The following is a 13138-nucleotide window of genomic DNA, read 5'->3' on the forward strand; positions in this document are numbered from 1 at the left end:
TGGTTAATTTTTTTTTTTTGAGATGAGTCTCACTCTGTTGCCCAGGCTGGAGTGCAGTGTCGCCATCTTGGCTCATTGCAACCTCTGCCTCCTGGGTTCAAGCAATTCCCTGCCTCAGCCTCCCGAGTAGCTAGGATTACAGGCGCCGCCATAACGCCCAGCTAATTTTTGTATTTTTTAGTAGAGCCGGGGGTTTCACTATCTTGGCCAGGCTGGTCTTGAACTCCTGACCTTGTGATCCACCCACATCAGCCTCCCAAAGTGTTGGTATTACAGGCGTGAGCCACCGCATCTGGCCACCTGGCTAATTTTCTAAAATAAAATTCTTTATTGTCCAAAGGGTCAGCTAGAAAATTTTAAATTTTTTTTTGTGGAGATGGGCGTCTCACTATGTTGTCCAGGCTGGTCTTGAACTCCTGACCTCAAGTGATCCTCCCATCTCCACCTCCCAAAGTGCTGGAATTACAGGTGTGAGCCACCGCAATAGCCTCTGTTGCCTACTTGGTAAATAATAAGTGTGTTAAATAATCCTTATAAAGTGCCTGGCACTTTATTAATTACTGCGGCAATACAACCATGACTCTCTATGAAGTAGATTCCAGTATTATTGACATTTTATAATTGAAGAAACTGAGGCAGACTTGGAGAGATTATGATTTACCAAAAGTCACTCATCTAGGAACTTGTCCAGTGGGTATTGAACCCCAGTCAATCTGAACAAATACTAGGGATGCATTAACTAGAGACTGATGAGTGGATGAATAAAATGTGCTACATTTGTACAATGGAAAACTACCTAAAAAGGAGGCCCGCCGGGCGCAGTGGCTCACGCCTGTAATCCCAGCACTTTGGGAGGCCGAGGCAGGCGAATCACTAGGTCAGGAGATTGAGACCATCCTGGCTAACACGGTGAAACCCCATCTCTACTAACAATACAAAACAAAATTGGCTGGGTGTGGTGGGGGGTGCCTGTAGTACCAGCTACTCGGGAGGCTGAGGCAGGAGAATGACATGAACCCAGGAGGCGGAACTTGCAGTGAGCGAGATCGTGCCACTGCACTCCAGCCTAGGTGACAGGGCAAGACTGCATCTCAAAAATAAATAAATAAATAAATAAAAAGGAGTCCAGGCTTGGTCCCAACACTTTGGGAAGCGGAGGCAGGAGGATTTCTTGAGACCAGGAGTTCCAGACCAGCCTGGACAACATAACCAGACCCCCATCTACGAAAACTTAGCCAGGTGTGTGGTGGTGAGCACCTGTAGTCCCAGCTACTGGGGAGGCTGAAGTGGGAGAATTGCTTGAGCCGGCAGGTCGAGGCTGCAGGGAGCTATGATCACACCACTGCACTCCAGCCTACAGAGTGAGAGACCTTGTTGCAAAAAAATACATAGATAGATAAATGCTGTGAGATGGATAACCTCCCAAAACATGATGCTATTAATAAGTGAAAGAAGCCAGACACAAAATAATACATATCACCTGCCTGGGTGGCTCATGCCTGTAATCCCAGCACTTTGGGAGGCCGAGGTGGGTGGATCATCTGAGGTCAGGAGTTCAAGACCAGTCTGGCCAACATGGTGAAACCCCGTCTCTACTAAAAATACAAAAATCACCAGGCGTGGTGGCGGGCACCTCTAATCCCAGCTACTCAGGAGGCTGAGGCAGGAAAATTGCTTGAACCCAGGAGGTGGAGGTTGCGGTGAGCCAAGATCACGCCACTGCACCCCAGCCTGGGTGACAGAGTGAGACTGCTTCTCAAAACATAAGGCCAGGCACGGTGGCTCACGCCTGTAATCCCAGCACTTTGGGAGGCCCAGGCAGGCGGATCGTGAGGTCAGGAGATCAAGACCATCCTAGCTAACACGTGAAACCCTGTCTCTAAAAAGAAAAAAAATTAGCTGGACATGGTGGCGGGTGCCTGTGGTCCCAGCTACTTGGGAGGCTGAGGCAGAAGAATGGCACGAACCCAGGAGGTGGAGCTTGCAGTGAGCGGAGATTGTGCCACTGCACTCCAGCCTGGGTGACAGAGTGAGACTCTGCCCCCCCCCCACAAAAAAGAATACATATAGTATGATTCACTTTATATGGAATGTGCAAAAGGCCAACCTATGGATACAGACAAAAGGCTAGGTTGGGGGCAGGGATGGGAAGTGACTGGTAATAAGTAGGGAGTTTCTCTTTGGGAAACAAAAATCATCTAAAAGTATTATAGATGGTGATGGTGGTTGCACAACCCTGTGAATATACTGAAAACATTGAGTTGTACACTTTAAATGGCAAATTGTACGGCATATGAATCCTATATTAATAAAGCTGTTAAACATTTTTTACTGGCTAAGCGTGGTGGCCCACACCTATAAACCCAGCACTTTGGAAGATGAAGGCAAGTGAATCGCTTAAGCCCAGTCTGAGACCAGCCTGGGTGACATGACGAAACATCATCTTTACCAAAACAATAGAAATTAAACAGTGTGATGGCTCGCGCCTGTAATCACAGCTACTCAGGAGGCTGAGGCAGGAGAATCGCCTGAAACCGAGAGGAGGAGGTTGCAGATCACGCCACTGCACTCCAGCCTGGGCGAAAGAGCGAGACTCTATCACAAAATAACAACAAAAAAAGTACATAAAATGCCACCCAGACCCAGCTGGCCTGGTTAGTGTGGAAAATCCCCCGTATCTTCATTGAGGAAAATGGATCCCACAAAGAAATGCTAAAGATGCTCCTTGTGTTACTCACTCACAATCCAAGCCATGGCCCATCGGGGGCTGATGATACAAATGTGACTAATACACACCCTCTGCACTGGCTAGCTGACAGCCTAGTTGGGGAACCAACTCTGGACATAAATAACTACAATGCATTGTGTTTCGACGGGATGGGGCAGAGGAGGGAATGACTAATGAGGTGGAGATGCGTCCCAAAGCCACGGGCCTTTGAAGTGGGTGCGGGGAAAAGCACACAAGGTCTAGGGATTGGGTACAGGCTTCAGTGGAAAAGAGCAGTGCCTCTGACAGCCCCCATGATAAAATGGCTCAGGTGTGACTTAGAGTGGCGAGTTAGCTGGGTGTTCAAATGGTACCCACTAGGCCGAGCATGGTGGCTCATGCCTGTCATCCCAGCTTTTTGGGAGGCCAAGGCAGGTAGATCATTTGAGTCCAAGAGTTCAAGACCAGCCTGGCCAACATGGTGAAACCTCATCTCTACTGAAAATACAAAAATTAGCCAGGCATGATGGTGGGCGCCTGTAATCCCAGCTACTCAGGAGACTGAGGTTGGAGAACCACTTGAGCCCGGGAAGCGGAGGTTAGAGTGAGCTGAATAAAAATTATTTTTATTGTCTGCACCTCTGGCCCTGGACAGTCGCTGATCACCATGACAATTAAGGGTATGGACCTTGGGATGAAAAGAAAAGATTATCCTGGATTTTGTATATGGTATCAACGTAATCACATGGGTCATTAAAAGCATAGAATCATTCTCCCCTGATGTCAGAGCCCAAGGGAGGTATGGCTAGGGAAGAATGGTCTGAGAGATGCAATGTTCCTGCCTTTGAAAATGGAGGAAGGAGCCATGAGCCAAGGAATGTAGGGGACCTCTAGAGGCTGGAAAAGGCAAGAAAACAGATTCTCCTTTGAAGCTTTCAGAAAGGACTGCAGCCTGGCTGGGTGCGGTGGCTCACACCTGTAATCCCATCACTTTGAGAGGCCAAGGCAGGTGGATCACTTGAGATCAGGGGGTCAAGACCAGCCTAGCCAACATGGTGAAACCCTGTCTCTACTAAAAATTAAAAAAAAATTAGCTGGGTGTGGTGGCGGGCACCTGTAATCCCAGCAATTTGGGAGGCTGAGGTAGGAGAATCGCTTGAACCTGGGAGGGGTAGGTTGCAGTGAGCCAACATCATGCCACTGCACTCCAGGCTGGGTGACAGCGAGACTCAGACTCAAAAAAAACAAAAAGACTGCAGCCCTACCAACACCTTGATTTTAACCCAGTGAGATCCATGTAGGACTTCTGTATTTACTCCGTTTTCACACTTCTATAAAGAAATACCCGAAGGCGGCCAGGTGCGGTGGCTCACGCCTATAATCCCAGAGCTTTGGGAGGCTGAGGCGGGTGGATCACTTGAGGTCAGGAGTTTGAGACCAGCCTGGCCAACATGGCGAAACCCCATCTCTACTAAAAGTACAAAAATTAGCCAGGCATGGTGGTGGGCGCCTGTAATCCCAGCTACTTGGGAGGCTGAGGCAGGAGAAGCACTTGAACCCGGGAGGCAGAGGTTGCAGGGAGCTGAGATGGTGCCACTACACTCCAGCCTGGGCCACAGAGCGAGACTCCGTCTCAAAAAAAAAGAAATACCTGGCCAGGTGTGGTGGCTCAAGCCTGTAATCCTAGCACTTAAGGAGGCCGAGATGGGCGGATCACGAGGTCAGGAGATTGAGACCATCCTGGCTAACATGTTGAAACCCTGTCTCTACTAAAAAATACGAAAAAACTAGCTGGGCGAGGTGGCAGGCGCCTGTAGTGCCAGCTACTCGGGAGGCTGAGACAGGAGAATGGTGTGAACCCAGGAGGCGGAGCTTGCAGTGAGCTGAGATCCGGCCACTGCACTCCAGCCTGGGCGACAGAGCAAGACTCCGTCTCAAAAAAAAAAAAAAAAAAAAAGAAATACCTGAAGGCCGGGCACGGTGGCTCACGTCTGTAATCCCAGCAGTTTGGGAGGCTGAGGCGGGCAGATCATGAAGTCAGGAGTTTAAGACCAACCTTGCCAATGTGGTGAAACCCCATCTCTACTAAAAAAATACAAAAATATTAGCCGAGTGTGGTGGTGCACATGTGTAATCCCAGTTACTGGGGAGCCTGAGGCAGGAGAATCGCTTCACCCAGGAGGCAGAGTTTGCACTGAGCTGAGATTGCACCACTGCACTCCAGCCTGGGCAACACAGCAAGACTCCATCTCAAAAAAAAAAGAAAAGAAAGAAAAGAAAAAAATAAAAATAAAGAAATACCTGAGACAAAAAAAAAGAAAGAAAAAGAAAAAAAATACCTGAGACTAGATAATTTGTAAAGAAAAGTGGTTTAATCAGGTTACAGCTCCACAGGCTCTAGAGGAAGTAAGGCAGCATCTGCTTCTGGGGAGGCCTCAGGGGTCTTCTACTCATGACAGAAGGTGAAGGGGAGCAGGACCGAGAGGAGGGGAGGAGCTACACACTTTTATTATTATTGCTTTCTTTCTTTTTTTCCTTTTTTTTTTGAGACGGAGTCTTGCTCTCTCACCCAGGCTGGAGTGCAGTGGCGCGATCTCTGCTCACTGCAAGCTCTGCCTCCCGGGTTCACACCATTCTCCTGCCTCAGCCTCCCGAGGAGCTGAGACCTCAGGCGCCTGCCACCACACGTGGCTAATTTTTTATATTTTTTAGTAGAGATGGGGTTTCACCGTGTTAGCCAGGATGGTCTCGATCTCCTGACCTCGTGATCCTCGGCCTCCAAAAGTGCTGGGATTATAGGCGTGAGGCACCGCGCCCGGCCAATTTATTTTATTTTATTTTTTGAGACAGAGTCTCACTCTGTTGCCCAGGCTGGAGTGCGGTGGCACAATCTTGGCTCACTGCAACCTCCACCTCTGGGGTTCAAGCGATCCTCCTGCCTCAGCCTCCTGAGTAGCTGGGATTCCAGGCTTGCACCACCACACTCAGCTAATTTTTAGTAGAGACAGTGTTTCACCATATTGGCCTCGCTGGTCTCAAAGTCCTGACTTTGTGATCTGTCTGCCTCGGCCTCCCAAAGTGCTGGGATTACAGGCGTGAGCTACCGCACCTGGCCAATTTATTTATTTATTTATTTATTTATTTATTTATTTACGTACTTATTTATTTATTTTTTTTGAGACAGAGTCTCACTCTGTTGCCCAGGCTGGAGTGCGGTAGTGCAATCTTGGCTCACTGCAACCTCCATCTCAGGGGTTCAAGTGATCCTCCTGCCTCAGCCTCCTGACTAGCTAGGACTACAGGCACACACAACCACACTTGGCTAATTTTTGTATTTTTAGTAGAGACAGGGTTTTTCCATGTTGACCAGGCTGGTCTCCAATTCCTCACCTCAGGTGATCTGCCCACCTCGGCCTCCCAAAGTGCTGGGATTACAGGCATAAGCTGCCACACTGGGCTGGATCTACACACTTTTAAACAACTAGATCTTGTGAAAACTCTCTGACTATTAAGAATAGCACCAAAGGGACAGTGCTATACCATTCATGAGAACTTCACCCACATGATCCAATGACCTCCCACCAGGTCCCATCTCCAACACTGGAGATTAAAATCTTCATGAGATTTGTGTGGGGACACAGATCCAAACCATATCAGCTCCTAATCCAGTGGTCCCCAACCTTTTTGGCACCAGGAACCTGGGTTGTAGAAGACAGTTTTTCCACTGTCTTCTAGACTGGGAGACAGGGAGGTTTCGGGATGGTTTAAGCACGTTACATTAAATGTGCACTTTATTTCTATTATTATTGCCTTGTAATAGATAATGAAATATTTATACAACTCACCATCATGTAGAATCAGTGGGAGCCCCGAACTTGTTTTCCTGCAACTAGACAGTCCCATCTGGGGGTGATGGAAGACAGTGACAGATCATCAGGCATTAGATTCTCATAAGGAGCACGCAACCTAGATCCCGCGCATGTGCGTTTACGCTCCTATGAGAATCTAATGGAATCTAATGCTGCCACTGATCTGACAGAAGGCAGACCTTAGGTGGGAATGCGACCAATGGGGAGCTGCTATAAATACAGAAGAAGCTTCTCTCACTCGCCTACCACTCACCTCTTGCTGTGAGATGTGGTTCCTAGCAGGCCACAGACTGGTACTGGTCTGTGGTTCAAGGTTTGGGGACCCTTGTTCTAACCTATAGAAATTTAAAACAATAAATTTGTGGGGTTTTGTGCAGTAGTATGTTACTGCAGTAAGAGAAAATCAGTATATTCCCGTACACATCTGTTGTTCTGTGCAGACTGTCTCCTGCTTACTCAGGGTCCAAAGTTATAAAATGCTACTTCTCCAGGTTTGTCCCTATGTTTTCTGCAGGAAGCTGAGTACTTCCTCAGATACCTCCTAGATAGATCCAGGTGTCTCAAAAATGTCATATGCGCGCCCGCGCGCACACACACACACACACACACACGCATGCACGAGCACCCCCAGAGTCTGTGCCCCCGACGGTGGCTGCCACTGGCCTCTGCAGTAGGGGCTGCTACCTTGCTGCAGCAGGCCAGGCTGCTGTTATTCTGGGGCCCTGAGGTATGGCCTCCTGCCTGACACCATGTCTGCAGACGCCTTGAGCTGCTTTAATTTATTATTATTTTGATTCTCTGCCTGCTGGAGTCCGTGGGGCCTTGTAGGGAGACAATCAGAGTAATAGTCACAGTGTTCCACTCAGGATTGCCCCTTGGACCTTCCAACCAAGCAGGAACCTTAGCTCTGCACCCTTGGGAGGAGGGACTCTTTCCTGGAGGCTCCCTGGTCCTGAGGGGGCCTGCTCTTCACTCCCAACCCAGCCCTCCAGGCAGGCCTGTCTCCTGGGGCCTCTGCCATGGGCTTTTTCCCATAAACAATATGCAGTCCCCAGAAAAGTACTTGAGATAGTGCTTGGCACTTAGTAAACACTATATAAGAATGCTTATTGGCCAGATGCCATGCCTATGCCTATCATCCCAGCACTTTGGGAGGCCAAGGTGGGAGGATTGCCTGAGCTCAAGAATACAAGACTAGCTGGAAAAACACAGTGAGACATGTCTCTGCAAAAAATTAGCCAGGCAGGGTGGCATGTGCCTGCAGTCCCAGCTACTCAGTAGGCTGAGATGGAAGAATCACTTGAGCCTTAAGGTTTGAGGTTACAGTGAGCAACATTGCACTCGTCTGGGCGGCAGTGTGAGATGCTGTCTCTCTTTTTTTTTTTTCTTGAGATGGGGTCTCGTTCTGTCACCCAGGCTGGAGTGCAGTGGCCAGATCTCTGCTCACTGCAAGCTCCGCCTCCTGGATTCACGCCATTCTCCTGGTTCAGCCTTCTGAGTAGCTGGGACTACAGGTGCCCGCCACCACGCCTGGCTAATTTTCTGTATCTTTTTAGTAGAGACAGGGTTTCACCATGTTAGCCAGGATGGTCTCGATATCCTGACCTCATGATCTGCCTGCCTCGGCCTCCCAAAGTGCTGGGATTACAGGCATGAGCCACCGAGCTCGGCCAAGATGCTGTCTCTTTAAAAAAAAAAAAAAAAGAGGCTGGGCGTAGTGCCTCACACCTGTAATCCCAGCACTTTGAGAGGCCGATCACCTCAGGTTGATCACCTGAGGTCAGGAGTTCGAGACCAGCCTGACCAACATAGTGAAACCCCTATCTCTATTAAAAACACAAAAATCAATCGGTTGTGGTGGCACGTGCCTGTAATCCTAGCCACTCAGGAGGCTGAGGCAGGAGAACCTCTTAAACCTGGCAGGTGGAGATTGCAGTGAGCCGAGATCGCACCACTGCACTCCAGCCTGGACAACAGACCAAGACACAGCTCAAAAAAAAAAAAGAGAAGGCCAAGCGCGGTGATTCATGCCTGTAGTCCCAGCACTTTGGGAGGCTGAGGCTGGCGGATCACCTGAGGTCAGGAGTTCAAGACCAGCCTGGCTAACATGGTGAAACCCCGTTTCTACTAAAAACACAGAAAATTAGCTGGGTGTGGTGGCGCATGCCTATAATCCCGGCTACTCGGGAGGCTGAGGCAGGAGAATTGCTTGAACCCGGGAGGTGGAGGTTACAGTGAGCCAAGATTGTGCCATTGCATTCCAGCCTGGGCAACAAGAGCGAAACTCCATCTCAAAAAAAAAAAAAAAAAAAAAAAAGTGCTTATTAACAAATTCCAGCTGGACACAATGGCTCACTCCTGTAATCCTAGCACTTTGGGAGTCTGGGGCAAGCAGATTACCTGAAGTCAGGAGTTTGAGAACAGCCTGGTCAACATGATGAAACCCTGTCTCTACTAAAGATACAAAAGTTACCTGGGTGTGGTGGTGGGTTCCTGTAATCCCAGCTATTTGGGAGGCTGAGGCAGGAGAATCACTTGAACCTGGGAGGCGGAGGTTGCAGTGACCCGAGACTGTGCTTCTGCACTCCAGCCTGCGTGAGAGCAACACTACGTCTCAAAACGAAACAAAGAAACACATCGCCTTTATATTTCTGTCTAGTATAATTTCTATAGCATAGGGATTAAGAAAACAGGTTGGGTGGGTGGCTCACACTTGTAATCCCAGTACTGAGGGAGGCTGGGGTGGGCAGATCACCTGAAGTCAGGAGTTCAAGACCAGCCTGGCCAACATGGTGAAACCCTGTCTCCACCAAAAATACAAACATTAGCTGGGCATGGTGGTGGGAATCTGTAATCCCAGCTACGCAAGAGGCAGAGGCATAAGAATCTTGAAGCAGAGGCTGCAGTGAGCTGAGATCACACCACTGCACTCCAGCCTGGGTGACAAGAGTAAGACTCTGTCTCAAAAAAAACCAAAAAGAAACTAAAAAAAAGAAATGGACACTTTTGGCAATAAAGCTTGAAAAGTATATTTATTTTACCTGAGTTCCTTCCTCAGGAGGGATCCCCAGGCCTTTCAAAGATTATCAAAGAACTGAAACTAACCAGGTCATGGCATCTTGACAATAAGACTCCAGACCCCTCATTCATCATGATTGCTTCCTTACCCCTCCTGAGTTCCTGTTTTCCCACACATAGTTGCATTTCTTCCCTGCTGTATAAACCCCTAATTTTAGTAGTCAGGGAGATGGATTTGAGATTGATCTCCCAATCTCCTCAGCTGCAGCACCCAATTAAAATCTTCCTTGGCAATAATCATTGTCTCAATGATTGGCTTTTTGTTTGGCCAGCAGCTGGAGCTAGGCTGAACCCTGCTGTTTTGGTAACGCTAAAATTATGAAATGTGATCATAAACATGCAGTGATTCTAAAACATGTCTGCAAATTCTTTTTTTTTTTTTTTTTTTTTGAGACGGAGTCTCGCTCTGTTGCCCAGGCTGGAATGCAAGAGTGCAGTGGCGTGATCTCAGCTCATCACAACCTTCGTCTCCCGGTTTCAAGCAATTATCCTGCCTCAGCCTCCTGAGTAGGTGGGATAACAGGTGCCTGTCACCACACCCAGCTAATTTTTGTATTTTTAGTAGAGACAGGGGTTTCACCGTGTTGGTCAGGCGGGTTGCCAACTCCTGACCTTGTGATCTGCCTGCCTTGGCCTCCCAAGTGCTGGGATTACAGGCATGAGCCACCGTGCCCAGACCATGTCTGTGAATTCTCTGACACCCCTCATGGAGTGGAGTCTAATTCCTCCCCACCTTGAACATGGTCTGGTCTTCATGACTCACCTCCTTTTCTTTTGAGACAGGATCTCACTCTGTTTCGCAGGCTAGAGTGCAGTGGTGCAATCAGCTCACTGCTGCCTCGACCTCCTGGGCTCTGGCTATCCGCCCACCTTAGCCTCCTGAGAAGCTAGGACCATAGGTGCTTACCACCACACCCAGCTGAATTTTTTTTTTTTTTTTTCCCGAGATGGAGTAATGCTCTTGTTGCCCAGGCTGGAGTGCAATGGCGCGGTCTCAGCTCACTGCAACCTCTGCCTCCTGGGTTCGAGCGATTTTCCCGTCTCAGGGTCCCAAGTCGCTGGAATTACAGGTGCCTGCCACCACACCCGGCTACTTTTTGTACTTTTGAGTAGAGATGATGTTTTACCATGTTGACCAGACGCCTGAGTCTCAAACGCCAGTCAGGTCTCAAACGCCTGACCTCAGGCGACCCGCCCACCTCGGCCTTCCAAAGTGCTGGGATTATAGGTGTGAGTCACTGCTCCCAGTTGATTTTTGTATTTTTTTTGTAAAGATTGGTTCACCACTGTTGCACAGGCTGGTTTTTTGTGCGGCCAGCAGCTGGAGCTAGGCTGAATCCTGCTGTTTTGGTAACACTAAAATTATGAAATGTGATCATAAACATGCAGTTCTAAAATATGTCTGCAAATTCTTTTTTTTTTTTTGAGACAGAATCTTGCTCTGTTGCCCAGTCTGGAATGCAAGAGTGCTCGGCTCAAGTGATTCTCCCATTTCAGCCTCCCAAAGTGCTGGGATTATATGCGAGAGTTACTGTGCCTGGCCAACTCACTTCTAATTCTTTTATTTTTATTTTTATTTTTTTGAAACGGAACCTCCCTCTGTTTCCCAGGCTGGAGTGCAATGGTGCAATCTTTGCTCACTGCAGCCTCTGCCTCCCGGGTTCAAGCGATTCTCCTGCCTCAGCCTCCCGAGTAGCTGCAGGCATGTGCCACTACAGTACTCAGCTAATTTTTGTATTTTTACTAGAGATGAGGTTTCACCATGTTGGCCAGGCTGCTCTTGAACTCCTGACCTCATTCAGGTGATCTGACCACCACGGCCTCCCTAAGTGCTGGGATTACAAGCGTGAGCCACCACGTCTGGCCCTGACTCACTTCTAAGAGGTAGAATGTGGTCAAAGAGACTGCATGACTGCTGAGGCTGCGTCAGAAAAGGTAATGCAGCTCCGACCTGGCTCTGGGGGATATGGGTCTTTGGAGCATGGAGTCAGCCTATAAGAAGCTCAGCTGCCTCCACACCATATGCTGGAGGGATTACATGGAGAGATCACACGGTTATACTGTGAGATGTCCTGTCTGTTCCAGCCCTCAGTCATTTGAGTCTTCCCAGTCTAAATACAAGACATGTGACTGAGGAAGCTTTTGAAATGACCCCACGTGGTGGTGCGCACCTGTAATCTCAGCTACTCGGGAGGTGAGGGAGAGTTGCTTGAACCCAGGAGGTGGAGGTTAGAGTGACCTATGATCAAACCACTGCACTCCAGCCTGGGCGACACAGCAAGACTCCATCTCAAAAAATAATAATAATAAAATAAAAATAAAAATAAAAACATGGTCTGGTCTTCATGACTCACTTCCTTTTGAGACAGGATCTCAGCCAGTACTGTAACCATATGAGGAACCATAAGCAAGACCTCTTAGCTAATTCAACCGCCTGAATTATCAGAGGTAATAATTGTGACAGTTGTTTTACAACCTGGGATGTCTCCTTATACAGCAAAAGACAACAGGTATACACATATAGTACTTTGCACATAAAAAATATTGAAAACATAGCAGTCCTGGCCAGGCGCGGTGGCTCACATCTGTAATCCCGGCACTTCAGGAGGGCAAGGCGGGTGGATCACCTGAGGTCAGGAGTTTGAGACAAGCCTGGCCACCATGGTGAAACTCCCATCTCTACTAAAAATAAAAAAATTACCGGGTGTAGTGGTGGACACTTGTAATCCCAGCTCCTCAGGAGGCCGAGGCAGGAGAATTGCTTGAACCTGGGAGGTGAAGGTTGCAATGAGCCAAGATCGTGCCACTGCACTCCAGCCTGGGCAACAGAGTGAGACTCCATCTCAAAAACAGAAACATAGCAATCCTAATTGTTATTATTTCAAACCAGCTTTATCTTGACCCACTAGGCCCTTACATATTAATCATAGCAACTATTATTTATTGAACACTTAGTATAAATCAGACACAGCACATACGCGCACACCTTGTTATGCTGCACTTTGATTTATCGTGCTTCACAGAAACTGCATTTTTTACAAATTGAAGACTTGTGGTAACCCTGTGTTGAGTAAGTCTGTCAGTGGCATTTTTCCAACAGCACATACTCACTTCATACCTCTGTGTCACAGTTCGCTAATTCTTGCAATATTTCAAACTTTTTCATTATTACTCTATCTGCTGTGGTGATCTGTGATCAGTGGTCTTTGATGTTACTACTGCAGTTGTTTTGGACGTCATACACTGTGCCCAAATAAGATGGTGATTTAATCAACAAATGTGTGTGTTCTAACTGCCTCTCTGACCAACTGTGCCTCCGTCTCATGCCCTCTTGCCCTCTTGAGTCTCCCTATTTCCTGAGACAGAACAATATTGAAATTAGGTCAATTAATAACCCTACAATGGTCCCTAAGTGTTAAAGTGAAAGGAAGGGTCCTACATATCTCACTTAATGTCGAAAGATGGAAACATCGTGAGGCAGACA

The sequence above is a fragment of the Piliocolobus tephrosceles genome, unplaced genomic scaffold, assembly GCF_002776525.5.
Source record: "Piliocolobus tephrosceles isolate RC106 unplaced genomic scaffold, ASM277652v3 unscaffolded_74, whole genome shotgun sequence".
Taxonomy (NCBI): Eukaryota; Metazoa; Chordata; class Mammalia; order Primates; family Cercopithecidae; genus Piliocolobus; species Piliocolobus tephrosceles.